Genomic DNA, 15,063 nt, shown 5'->3' on the forward strand with positions numbered 1-15,063 from the left:
CGGAGGGTGAAAATATCAAAGAAATCAGAGAAGGCCTGATTCTGCCCTAAAGCTCTACTGAGGCAAATTCACTAGTGGTGTGACTTCAGGCCCAGCCTCAAATCTGGATGTGTAAATTACATCTTTGGCACTCTCAGCTAATGGACACCTGCAAAACCGTGGGACCTTAAGCTACTGTTCAGATGACTGGATTCATTTTCATTGCTTTTTGAAGACTGACTTACAACAAGTGAGGATGCAGAATGCACAAAGCTTTCAAGGTGGAGGTCTTGGGGGAAGGCAAAAGTACTTGAACACTTAGCACATTTTATAGATAGGCCTGGAGTATAGGATGTGGATGTTAGAGCCAAACAATGAGGTGACTGGCAGCAAAGAACTCTGAGCTGGAGCAAATGTGAAGGTAAAACAGAATCAAAATACTGAACCATCTGCTTTCTAATGAAAGCAGCTCTACTTGTCAGCAACATCCAGAAAAAATGATTTCTTAGTTGGAGTATATAACCGAGGGAAGTAGCTTTTTTGCTATATGAGGTAATACACTCAAATGATGTATGACTTGGAGAATAGTGTGGGTTAATGATCTTCAGCTGGATCAGAGAGTAAAACAAAGTAATTTCATAATACAGAACATGATGGATTAAATCATGTTAATACTGGGTATATACATTAAAGAAAATGATCTTTCTGGCATACTAAATGGCAAAATAAAAAGCACTTTTAGTAAGTTATATGATTAATTAATCTGCCCTTTTATTTATGTACCATGATAAAGTAAAATGTACTTCTTCTGGTTACCTCCCAGGCAATTATTCTGAAAGTTATATTGAATACACCAGCTTCATTGTTTTGCGCCAGTCCATCAGGAACTGCAAAGTATGTCTGTGTCTTTAAGTCAGACGTTTTCTTTTTTCTTACCCTTTCCTGTCCCCCTTGCTAGAGGTTATTGGGGGGGGTGTGTGTGTGTGTATGTTTTTTAACTCATAGAAATGAGTTTGAACAGGATATGTTAATACATTGAAATAATGTAAACATTGCTTTGTCTTGAGCACCATTAATTAGAGAGAATGCAAAAAAAAATATGAGTAAAAAGGAATAGCTCAGATGTAATTCAGGCAAATATTTAAATATGAGAATGAAAATGGTCCAGAGTCCACCCAAATTCCCAGCTTTTTCATCTCCTGCCTTCACAAATTAGCTTGTATCTTGCAAATTTCTACCAAAGGTTCAATCACGTCCAGAGTCTTTTTGAAAGAAGCTGGAAATGGATTTTTAAAGGAGATTTCAAATTAAAGTAAAAATCTCAAATTTCAGAAATAATGCTCCCTACAGAGGGAGCAATATTATTTTTGAGAACTGTGTCTCTTCTAGTCTCGGTTTACATCCTCTTCAGAAATTATGCCAATGATGTATGACACACAAGTTTCCTCTAGTACTAAGTTTACCTGGAAGTAAGTAAAGCTATTGTTAGCACTGAATTTACTTCCTTTTTAACAACTTATGATCCTGTAGAAATGAATAAAATGCAGGATTTCATGAAAAGCCCATTTCAATGATCTTAAAAAAAAAAAAAACAACAAAAAAAACCCCAAACCCCCAAAAGATTTAGCAAAGCTTAAGATGTTTTTCTATTCTATTAGGGATTCACATAGTTCCACTTCAAGTTGGATTGCCTTAGACAGATGCACTGGAAAATATGGAAAGTCTGAAGGACCAGACTGGGGCAGTTTTGTAACGCTGAATTCAGAATTCTGGTCAGAAGTGTCTTTGACAGAGAGAAACGTGTCCACAAGGGGTCCAGTACTCACATGGACTTATTCTCTTCCACAGACTTGCACAGAAAAGTGAGTCCTGATTCTAAAACATTAGGCTGAAGGAAATGACTTTGCAAAAGATCCAGCTAAAAACAACTACTACTTTTTTTTTTTTTTTTTTTTTTAAGCTAGTGCCAGACATCTGTCTGCTACAGCAAGTGCTTTAAATTTCTGCATGAAATCCTCCTGATGTTCTAATTCTGGATTCTCTCACACAGAGTCCACCCACTGATACAGTCAGTTATTTGCTGACTAAACTTTTGTCTGCAGTATCACTAATGCTTTCTTCTGACTCTGGGGTTCTTTTTTCCTTCTCCACTGCAATATGAAATCGATCTTTCCTGGAAATTAATTAAATCATGGTAATTTAAATTCATATATTTTCACTGTTTATTCCATCTGTGTATTTTTTTTATGCGCTAGCAAAGGAAATGGTCTACCATCAAGTTCTACAAAGGTACTTTCTATAGTATTGTAATTTAGTGCGTGTGAGTGCAGTAAGGGTGTTCTTTCCTCCTACAGTGCTGTCATATGCTTAATTCTCATCACCACTCAAGGTGTTCTGTGTGGTTTGTAGGCCTCTCATTTCTGTTTAGTGTGGAAAAAGACACCTCGATTTTCCTCGTCAAAGGCATCTTATTAATATCAACCTTTTCTGCGATCAACACTCCCAAAAATTATTCTGCACAGCTTTTCCAAATGTTCCTTGTTATTCTAGGAGGATCACAAAGGCATTAACCAAGAAGATTTTTGCATGGTACTCAGCAATATCACATCTGTACTACTTTTTGAAGGGAGCAGATTTATGATAAATATTTGCTTCATTTCACTAATTTATTCCAATAAAACCTATAGCTGTTAAAGTTTGTTTATTTATTTCTAAGCAGCTTTTCAGCCGAGAAATACTGGATAGATACTGCCTAGAGATTCCTAATAGATAACGAAGTTCATAAATAGAAAGAACCTGACCACCTATTTACAGCTAGTAAATAAACTTTAAAACAGATTTTTTTAAGGCATGTGAATTATTAGTTGCTGGTGAGACTGCTGGGAGAATACAGAAAATGGGTGAAATGTATCACAGAAAAACAGTGTATAAGCACAGTTACTTCAAAGTGTTGGTCTAAAATAACATTCAATTCTTACTACATTTTGAGCTTTATAGGATATATCACCATGTAGAAGCGTGACTTTAAAATTAGTGTTTGCAAGTGCCTGTGATGTAGGTGAGGGGTTCTAGCAAGCAGCAGGTTTTAAACCTAAAATGACATTAATTTATTTGTTGCAATAAAATTAGGTAGATTAGTTATTGTTCAAACTGATTCGTTACATAAAAGAACAGCTTTTCTATTACACACACACACACAAAAACCCAAAAAACAAAAAACAACAAAACACCAACCAAAACCAAAACATCTGGGAGAAGTGTTCGTGCTCTTATACTCTACTACTGTTGGCAAGACTCAACTAGAAATGCAAGATATGTATAAAGAGTAATTTTGTCTCATTAAATGACAACACTAGTAGTTCCTCTTCATCTCCTTAATTCATTTCTTATAGTTTTTCTTGTCACATCCACTTGTTTTATGGCTTAGTAACTTGCAAGTTATGGTCGTAATTTATGGTCAAAATTGAGTGGTAGCAAATCACAGAATATTTTCATTGATTACCCCAAATTGTCTAATCTCCTGTATGTTTTTAGGACTTGATTGGGTGGTATTTACTGATTGCCTTCATCTAATTTAAAAATCAATCAATAGCAACAATAAGAGGTGGTGGATAAATCGAGTCTAATGCAGCATAACTGCAGCAAATATCCATCAAAGGCTCATTCTCCATCAAATTTGTGGGAAGTTTTAATACATAAAGCAAAATGTCTAAAAGCCTTACTTCTAAAGCACATCATTTTAAAATTGTGCTCTGCAATGTGACATCTTATTGCTCTTATGCTGCCTATTTAGGATGGTTTTCCACTGCTAAAATGAACATATTTCACTACAATAAAACTGTAGCAAACAAGAAAAAAAATGTCATCAGCTTTAGTTTAAAGGCACTTTGTTCCATCTTCCTCAATATTATCTGTATATAATAATGGGAATTAACATAACATCAGCTTTTCATATAAACTCTGTGCATTTTCCCCGAGATAAACATTCTAATAAGTGTCTTGATGGGAAATGTGCTTTCTACATTGAGAAATCAATTCATTAAAGTTGTTCCTCACATTGTTCTTTTCTTAAAGCATGCTCTATTTCCTGAAGTTTGGGATAGCAAATATGAAAGAAACTCTCTGGAAGGCAGTATTCTAATTTCTTGACGCTATCAGCGCACAGACACCTCATGCAGCAAAAGACAGACAAACGCAAACCTTTTCCAAGTAATGGCAGTACAAATGTAAAATGCTTCTTTCTAATTTGCCATGCGAAAACATGACACAAAAAATCATTTTACTTTTTAACTAGGCATATACCTCCAGTTTACATTAACTCAAAATAAGTTTTCTATAGGCACATAGAGGGGTAAGCAGTTACATAAATTGATGTTGGAATTATGTTGTCATTTACAGCCAGAAAAGGAGCTAGTTCAATAGCCTGGAAAAACAAGTTAAAACTGGCCTCGACTCTTGAAAGAATTTTAATTCATACTCAGAAGCAGGTATTTAGTGTAAGAATTTACTCAGTAAATATTCAATGTAGATAGTTAAGGAGAATGAGCTGTTATTTTTTGACAACATGGTATATATAATGTTATATACTTCTTGGGCAGTAGGAGGTTCTGTCTTGTGCCTCCAGGTATTAATATATGATCACTGAAGGAGAGAAACCTGGAGGTTTTGTGCTTTTCTGCAATTTTGCAGATTTTATTTGATTTTATATTAATATATCAAATATTAAAATATTTGATTTTAATTTGAGTCAAGGGTGTTTATTAGTAGACAGACATTCTTTTACCGTTATATTGGGTCCAGCTGAGCACCAGGCCAGCCCTGATAGCGCTGTGCTTGTATTGGTAGCTGGAAAGGTGGTGATAACACACCAGTATTTTGGCTTCTGCTGAGCAGCGCTCGCACAGCATCAAGGCTGTCTCTCCAGCCTTCCCCCACCTCATCAGTAGGCTGGGAGTGGGCAAAGGCTTGGGAGGGGACATAGCCAGGACAACTGACCTGAATTGACCAATGGAATATTCCATACTATATGACATCTGCTCAGATACAAAAAATAAGAGAAAGAAGGAGGAATAGGGGGCATTCATTATTTATGCTGATTGCCTTCTGGAGGAACCACTACGCATACTGAAACCCTGCTTCCTAGGAAGTGGCTGAACATCACCCGCAGATGGGAAGTAGAGAATAACATCTGTTTTCCTTTGCTTCTGCACACGTGACTTTTGCTATTGCTTCATTAAACTGCCTTTATCTTGACCCACAAGGGTTTGGGTTTTTTCCACCTTATTTTCTCCTCCTCCCCATTCTGCTGAGGAGGGGAGTGATAGAGCAGCTTGGTGGGCACCTGGCGTCCAGCCAAGGTCAACCCACCACAACCATATTTAAATTCAAGCATATAGTCAGTAGAGCCAGGGAACAAACTCTGAAGCGTTACATGACAGAACTGAATTTCACCAAAGATGTCGATTAAGCAGAACTTTGAACGAGAAAGCAAGTATCTTAAATATTAAAGAAGGACAAGGGTTCTTGATTAACCAGAACACAGACACTGAAGTCACACACATCAAGACCTAAGAATTCTTTGCTTTGCGTTAACTTTACAGCTGACCTGTCTCTGAGACAGGTATCAACACCTGGGATTCTTAGGTTTTGCATAATCGGGATGAAAAGACAGAGAGAACCTTTATCATCATGCTATCACAGTCATATTTTCTCTCAAGTTTTAAATGTGTCTCATATTTGTAAGGATTGTTCTTGTTAATGTTATTTGCTTTCTCTTCTACAATTTAGATTTTGTCTGGGATTAGAAGAAGAATGGGACAGTGCTAAGGTATTAAAGCAGGGGCTTTCCTCATAAGTCTGCTACACTTTCTAACCAAAAGAAGGAAGAGTTAGGCATGTAAGGAAGTGATTTTCTCTCTTGCAAAAACTAGGTCCCAAGAGCTTTGGATGGTTCTGAATTCACTTGGATGAAAATTCCATATTTTGGTACTTATCTAAATTACAAGTTATGTGGCTACAATCCACTGCTACTACAAACAAAACTGCAGATACGTACCAGATCGGGCAAACACCATCACTCTGGAAAATAATTCCGTTCTAATCAATTTTAAAGTATCCTTTGTTGCTAAACACTCTTGAAAAATTTCTGGCCCAAGCAACAGATCACAGCACACATTACAAATATAAAAGACAACCACCAAAGAGAATCCTACCAGCAGTCCGCTGTTTATTAAAATTCTGACATTCTGAGATATCTTCTTGCCAAGGGCCCTTTTACAATGACATCTGTACACTTGTCATTACATCGCAGTTCACATTACTTACATAAACATGCCACAGGGAAACCATGACCGATATAATTTTTATAAGATTGAAAGGTAGCCATTGTGATCATTAAAACAAACCTGAGAGAGCCTTCCTGATGATGGAACAGATTCAGTTACTTCTTCCTTCTTTGTGGGTCATTAGTTAAAAAGGGGAAGGTGGGGGAGGAGGGAGAGAAGGCCATATACTGCAGGTGTTTTATCCTTTGTAAGGAGACTGCACTGAGACAAATGATTCTAGCTGGCATTTTGTACACACCGGAGATTGCTTATCGATCCAGATCAGAATATTCAGGCTGGCCCCGGGGAAAAGGCAGAGTATTTTCTGAGGGAGTTAATAACCTGGCAGCTGAGCTGTCTTGTCCAATTCACTGAACCTAGGGCTCTAATCAGGCCAGAGTTTTTATTTTGAGAAATCTTGCCATATGTGTCTGCTAGCTGCCTTCCACTCTATTGGACCAGTGACAGTGATTGAAATGACAGCCTATAGATAGAGCCTAATCAAATTGTTTATTATCAGCCTAAATCAATATGTATAGATTGTTGAAACATCACTGTCATGCCATGGAAAAGTCATACTAATGCTACATGCTGCAGGTGTAATTCTAAAATGTATTTTTCCATCCTAAATTACATCTGAATCTAACGGAGTGAAAGAAACTATAATGGTGTATGAGACAGTGAAAAATATACATGTTTACACATTTCAATAAAATAACATTAAGGATTAATGTTAAAACGTCATGTTGTGCACTGCTTAAATACGTTATCATGTTCCCTGTACAGAAGACAGGCAACAGAGCTATGGGAAAGGAAAAGGGATTGAAAAGAGAAGTGTTTTGCCTTTTATATAGAAAGGGAAAAACCTCACAGGGATCTGTGTAAGCATGTACTGCAGCACAAATCTAATTCCAACACACTTAAGAAGCAAATTTTGAGTCATCTAGAGTACAGAGATGAAACATATGGCAACGTGAATTCCTTTGGTACTACACAAGGCTTCCAAAGAGCTTGGACCATGAAGTCTAATGATTTGATAGGGAGGGTAGCAGGGCAAACAACGGGCAGTCTGAATTTAGAAAAGAGAAACTAATTGCAGGCATCTAAAATCTAACCCAAGAGTTGGTTTCACAAAAAGAGCTGTATCTTCTGAAGCCTCTTGGATACTTTTTTTGCACAGAAAAGATATAAATGCATTACATGGAGAAAAGTAAAAAATATTTAATAATATGCAGTGAATCATATTCTACAGGCTTCATTAACATCTCAAGCAGAATCATTCAAACACTAAAAAATGAGATGAAGAAGGGGTGTTCCCTGAGAACATGGCACTGGTTGGAAGTCTCTCAGATATGGGAGAGGACCAGTAATCGTTTTGGCCCTGTGAAGCTCACCTGAGCAGTACACATGTGACATTCTTCTCTAGTGCAATTGACAAGCAATGGATAATCACTGGAGTCCTTGTGGGCCAACAAGAGCTAACTATGTAGTTAATAACTTTTGAAGTAGGTCTACTGGCAGAATTTTGCACTACCTAGTATGTCCTGCGGAGTAATGTATTGCCTTGTTCTTCAAAAAAGAGTTTTTGAAACTATTTTCAAGTACTCTGACAAGGTAAAGCGGCTGTAACCTTAGAGTAAATTACACTTTTTGCCCTGAAGAATGGTGTAAAGTAACCTTCAGGTTAATTAATATTTGCAGTGTAATACACTCCTGCTTGAATATCATTTACATCATGTAATTATTGAGTCAAATTTATAACAACTTTCAGCATTCGGCATATGTGTTAATAAAAATAATATTGCCTTTTAGGTTGTACTGATTCTAAGTGGTATGTTTTTCCTTGGATAAAACATACTTTTCTTACTGCATGCATTCAAAGCTCTCCAAACAGCAATTATCTTTGGCTGACTGATTCTAGGAGTTTTCCTATTACATTCAAAATAAGAATTTCTTCATTGCCGTTTCAAGAAAGAAAGGTACTTATTCAGCATAAAACTTTAGCATATAAGTCTAAGTATATGCGTAAGTCCCTCCCGATTCAGGAAAGCAGTTAGGCAGATGCATTTCCTTAAGTTCTAAGTGACTTCAATGGGACTTTCTCTTAAGTTTTCAACATACTTGCAGCATATGCATGGCCAAGCATCCCATATGAATACAGGTGGCTGAGTTTGGCCCACAGCTGGCACAAACACAGTTTAACATCACTTTTAAAGTGTTTTTGACTAAAATCCAGAAAAGCACTTAAGTCTACACACAGTGCTGATTTAACTGTCTCAGTTTATAGTTACACTGGTGCAATTTCCTAGCATGGATACAGTTCTGGTAGTATTTATCTTGGCATAACTTAGCAAGACACTTTTACAGAAATGAACGCCACTGAAAGTCACGGAAGGATAGGGTAAACCTGCAACAGGTAACACCAAAATTGAATAAACTGAAAATGCAACAGCTGGGGGGGCATAAGAAAAGAAAATATCTAATGAATGAAAATATTTTGTCAGCTTTCTTCAAATGCACAAGGAAGCATTCTAGAATTTTAAAGTCACTTATTCTCTCCCTCAAGGGTTTGCCCTGTTCTCTAAAGGTGGAACACCTGCCAGTGGATGTATCTCATTTACACAGTAAGAACAGTATCACTAGGTCCTCTGTCCTCTTTGACACAGAAGTTAGAAATTCTGCAGTGAATGAAGCCACAAAAATCTTATGATTTTCAGCACATTGTGTTCATCTATTGTAATTGAACACTATTTTAGAAAAACACATTTTCCTCCTTCAGCAAAAACATTTTTATAGTGCTGGAAGAACATTATTCCTTTTTTTCTCCTCCCATATCAGCAATGGCAGGCAGAATCCTGCCAAACACAGTTTTCCCAAGAAGTGACTCGCTACTCGTATACCCTTTTCTGGGGCTGTGGCTTGTGACTACAGTCAGCTACTGAGCAGCAGCACTGAGCCATTAGGACTCCAAAAGAAATGATACATGATTTAACTAGAAAGAATACTAAACCACCTGCAAAAGCAGAACTTCAGGATTTGTTTTTTTTCAACTGGGAATTTCCTGTGAAACATATATTCTTGACTGGTACTCATTTCAAGTTAAAGACGATTTTGGACTTAATTTATGCATGCAGTTTCGTGCATGAGACATACCCCTGTACCTAAGATCATGGAAACAGATTCACTGTTGATCATGAGATACACCACCACTTAACCACAGAACTTCTGGTCTACTCCAATAATATCTAACAAGAATATTTGACCCATATTTCTCAAATACTGGTACCGAGAGATTTTCATTATTCTATGCAACTGTTAATGGTCTTCGCATTTGCAGCTTGAAGTAATTTTTTACCTACTTACAATATTTGAAACTCTTTGTCAATCCTTTAAAACTTTCAACAGACTGATGGTGGCATTTCTCAGCACACTCTTGCCAATGTGTCTATTCACATATGAATTTGTTTCAGATATAGCATCTCCTTCCAGAAAGCATAGATGAAATGCCGAGATTATACTTTGTATACTGTAAAACCCATTGAGTGAGATATGCTCTACTTGGGTTGAAACACAGAAACTTATTTTAGGTTCTGTATGGCATGCAGTGAAGTCCCTGCTACAGTCTCCTGACTGCTCAGAATACATTATTTTTGGTATCAATTTTTTGCTTTTTGTTAAATCGTAATGCACCAAATGACTCAAGAGAACAGACCACACTATTTTTATTTCCTTTTCAAAGGATCTTCAGGGGAAGAGTTTGACCACAAAGAAGGGTAATAAAAACGAAGAAAAATTAATGACCTTATTATGTATTATTGACAATACACAATAGTGGTCAACAGTGTCATTGTTATCCAACTTTCCAGTACTTGTGTCTCAGCTATGGATAAGGCGAAATATACCCAATAGCCTAGTACTACCTTGGGGAAGGACAGTGTCTAGGACTCTCCCATAAAACTAGTAAAATTCCTATTTATACCACATTTAGTGCTTCAGTTACTCCATTTGTCTACATCCATTCATTTTCTTTTTGGTTATTTCTGTTACAGGCTGACCTGCTTTGTTTTTGTGTTAAATTGGGTGTAAAACTAAGCACTACTGATACAAGTTCTACAGGTTTATTTGTTGCTTTTTTCCACCTTGCTTTGTATAAGCAGCAGGTATATTAAGAGAAGCACAGCATACTAAATTCTCTTCCCATTCAAAAAACATAATGTTTCCAAATTAATTTTTTCCAGACACAAAAAATGACAGTACTAGAGTCACCAGTGCAAACCTTATCCTGTCCCCTTCCTCATAATCATTCCAGCTGTCAGGCTGTTGCCATCTTTCATTAAATGCATGTATCTATCAGCATATTGACATACTAAACGACTGAACATTAACCCCTAAATATTTGTTTTCTAGCTGTACTTGAATATAGAAAATAAAAATATTCTATTTAGTATTTTCAGCAATCTCTACTATGTCTTCAGCAATTGCTATAATTTTCCATACAAAATAATACTGCCAAAAGTAACAATAGACAAAGTTTAGCCTCTAGCAATCCACTATCAGTTTTCATTGATACCATAAAGAATTTAACAACTTCCCTTTTTGTCATATGAACCATACAGCCAGTGATTCTAAGATTAAGTTGATTTCTCCACTACCATCAAACGAAGCCCTGCATTGAACTATTTCTGGGGGTTTTTTTTCAGTTGCATTGTGCTGTTGATAACTAAATCTAGTAACATCACAACAAAGCCTTACTTGTGCTCAGGCTCAGAAATTGCAACCTAAATGTAAGAACTAAAAAATGAGTATTCCAATAAGAGGGAGAATACAGTATAATACAGCCCCATGCCCCACAAAATCTCTGCACATAGTAATGTTTCACTTCAGATGCACAAATAATTGATGCACTGAACAAATTAGGCCAGCAAATAGGTTTGCCTTCCAAATTGTGCTTCAAACCTTATTACATTTAGTAGTTCCATACCCAAATGCCAAGTCTCTCAACAAAAATTCTGGCCAGATTTACGTACTTAAAAAAACCAAACAAAATAGTACTGAAACAGAGAAACATGGAAAAGTGTAATATTAGAAAGTTCTAAATTCAAATTACACTTCCGCAGCATAAATGGAGATTAATCAAGAACAGTGATGGTGAACTTCTAGAAGAAAAAGTTTAAGAAGTGATATCCATTCCAACAGTGCTGTGTCATGCTGCTAGGCTTAATTGCATCACCTTTTCTTATCAACTGGTAAAGCATTTGCTGTGCTATTTGCAGATAGTGCTGGCAACCACTCTTCTGCATATCCTGCATTCTCACTCTCTGTTGGAGTTACATATAGAGAGATGATATGTGATACCCTGGACAGTCCAGATACACTTCTGGACAGCCAGTCCTATTTTGCTTTAATACAAGATATAGTAGTAGTGACCATGCTGATCTAACATGATAAGATAGATCTGTAGAAGTGTAAATCAGTCCTAAATTAGTATGAATCTCTTTTTATTTTGCACCAGAAGAAGGTGGGTAGAACTTAACAATAAAAAGAAAAACTTTTGAAATACTTTATAAAGCTTACCTTGATAAACACTAAGGAGAAACCCAGGGATTTTGTCTGCAGAGAGAAAATTGTCTAAATTGTCTGGAAAAACTCATTGACCCAGTCAGATTGTGTAAAGCCTGCGATCAAATACAGCCCCAGGCTCTCCTGCCTTATGCACTTGTGCATCTTGCTCAGAAAACATAGCTCAATGAAAAAAAACCCTACTATTTTACTCTGATAAACGCTACAATAGAATAGTGTTTGCACAGGCATGTGTGAGTTGCTCTTCTTTTGGGGGCTTGGAAACATCACATTCAAGGTTTGTTAGGTGTAAATTTATAGACACCACATGCAAAGAATTTTAAGGTTTCATGATTCAATTATTTTAAGTAGAACAATGAGTACATCAATGCTACAACAATACAAATTAATCAAACAAGAAAAAGTAAAGTAATTAAAGCTGAATAGTGAGACTGATGAATTCACAGGTAGGGAAAACTTCTGCAATGCATATTCAGGGCCTGAGTAATTGGGTGTAGCTGTAGAAAGATTGTTAAACTGCCCTTTATTGTATACCTATGAAATCTACTTCACTGAGAAATCAAATACATTGTTTTTGTGGCTCACTTTGGACAACTACAAAAAATTAGGGAGGAAAGACAGTCCTGTGGTTTAGAGCATGGAACAGGAAATCGGAAGCCTTTTGAATCTTACGACTTCCTATGTAGCTTTAGGCAAATGACTTAATTTCCCATCTGTAAAATGGTTTGACAATCCTCCTGTGTGCTTATGTGGGCTAGAAGGACATATATATTAAGAACACTCAGATAGAGGGCATAGAAATGAGTAATAGCATCTTTCCAAGTGTACAAATACAGATCTCATTATATCACAAGTGTTCTACATAATCAAAACTAGCATATAACTCCACCACATCTCTATTATCACAAATGTGTTTACAAAAATTCTACATAAGCTTCCTTGCCATTTTTATTAGGCGAAAACTTGTATATCTAGTCACTGTAAATTCTCAGATGGTCTCAACAACTGAAAGAGGGTAGATTTAGATTAGATATAAGGAAGAAATTCTTTACGATGAGGGTGGTGATGCACTGGAACAGGTTGCCCAGAGAAGTTGTGGGTGCCCCATCCCTGGAAGTGTTCAAGGCCAGGCTGGATGGGGCTTTGAGCAACCTGGTCTAATGGCAGGGGGGGTGGAACTAGTTGATCTTTAAGGTCCCTCCCAACCCAACTCGTTCTATGATCTAACCTGTACAAAATATTGTATATTATGTATGTATACAAAATATGAACTAAACCTGTACTCAGATCTGCAACAATGCTGGTTCTATGTGAGAGCATCTGAATTTCTGCAGTAACTCTGAATATGAGAAAAAGGTTAAGTTTAATGTTGTGAAGTTAGTACCTCCTCCAGACAGTGTTTCAGATCATGTATTACAGGTGTCCATTCTGAATTGCTTCTTCAATCCTCTTATTTGCTCCTGTTCTGTGTTGACTATACCAAAGCCACGATCACTAAGCATAAATTTTTTAATACTCCCAGGTCACTTCCAAAAGTTGGCATCTAGATTCATACTAGCATAATTTCCAAGATGGAGAGATGGAACTACCAAAATTAATCTGATTAAATGTTAAATCATGATAGCTTCTTTTCTTTTAAATCCAGATTCTGGTTTAGGCTTGCAAGCACATAATTTCTGGATTAGCCCAAATAATTCCAAATAAACAATGTAGTAATCAGGGTATTACTCCCATGAGTAAAACTTAATAAGCCCATAGCAATTCTCAGATCAGCGTTATATAACAACTGTCCGGCAGAATCTAAAGTAAATATTTTCAATAAAAGTCAGTTTCAGCTTTATCCTAAGGTTTCAGCGTTTATCCTAAGGTACCACTGCAATTAGGAATGATCTTCATTTACTGCACTCTGACCAAATATGAGTCTAGGTCAATCCTCCCTTGAAACAAACATGCTACATGATACAGAGCAAATGAATAGCACTGGTGGATCATTGTGATAACACAGAAGTGAGAGAATATGGCAAATATTTTATATAGCTTCATTTTGCAAATCCTTTCAGATTTTTACATTTTCTTATCTTAAGGTGATAAGGACAAATCTAGAGACTGATATATATATATATAGTAGCCAAACCACATTCAGTAATTTTTTGTTGTAATTCTTTGGCATAGTCACAGGCGATGAAAACGTCAACAATATGATATTAGTTCTAACATTGAGCATATAAGGAAGTCTGCGTAATAATCTTATCCTGTGAATCCAAACAACATAAAAACCAAGAAAAAGCCACCTTGTGATCTTGTGTGCCTTGACAATAGTGTAATAAATTATTTGTCTTGCATAACAACAGAATGGAGGAAAAGAGTACAGAACATCGACTTGAATCAAAACACTATGAGGCAACCTATTTAAAGTGGTCAAATTCTTTATGTCTCTGAAAATATTTAGTGCTCCTTCTCCTTCAGGCTTTGTTTCTCTGCAATGACTGTAATTGTTATCAGAGACGCAGTCATCACTGCCTTCACCCTGACTTGATGTTTGACTTGAAGTTTTAAAAATTTTGCTCAATAAAGCAGTGATCAAAGCTGCTTACTCTATCTAACCCATTAATTCTATCAGGGGTTTATAATGAAAATTATATAAGGTCCTTACCTGAATGCATGTGGATTTGACTGGAACTTTCTTTCAGACCCTCTAAGGTGTCACCGTGTGGATGGAAGATCAGTTTAACATTTATCTTCTTGTTTCTCTGACACTGCCAGTGAGCCTGTGAAATGGTGAGCATGCCACATAATTAGAAAATTATCCACTGCCAACTTTCTATTACCCTAGCCCTCTTCTAAAAGGTGCAAAACAGAGGCCATACTGCTTCATACAGCTAACACAAGAAGATCTCAAGAGTTTTCAGCAGTTTTCAACTTAAATAACAAACACTAGATAGTTTATAATATGGTAGCTAAAGTCAAGCTCTTTAAGGAACACATAACCTTTAAGTACTTGGTATACAGCTCTAACAGTGAAAAATTACAGTAGAACAGTTGTTTCTTAGGCTGAAGACTTTTCTCTTTGGGCTGAAGACCAGTGAGGTTCCAATCCCATAAACTAGAGCTTCCCTCTTCATAGAAAGTTGTATTTCTGTAACAAGCATATCAAGAGGACATTTTCCCCTCCAGGCTCTCA

At 36.6% G+C, this 15,063-nt stretch overlaps 1 long non-coding RNA gene across 1 annotated transcript in view; it reads right to left on the reverse strand.

The window, feature by feature from the left end:
• Nucleotides 1-15,063, reverse strand: part of LOC119157603 — a 231,782-nt gene that overhangs the window by 99,485 nt on the left and 117,234 nt on the right. Inside the window, exon 4 of the long non-coding RNA XR_005107596.1 lies at nucleotides 14,536-14,650. This is a non-coding gene — a long non-coding RNA (uncharacterized LOC119157603). The remainder of the gene's footprint in view (nucleotides 1-14,535; nucleotides 14,651-15,063) is intronic.

This window comes from Falco rusticolus, chromosome 15, assembly GCF_015220075.1.
Source record: "Falco rusticolus isolate bFalRus1 chromosome 15, bFalRus1.pri, whole genome shotgun sequence".
Lineage (NCBI taxonomy): Eukaryota > Metazoa > Chordata > Aves > Falconiformes > Falconidae > Falco > Falco rusticolus.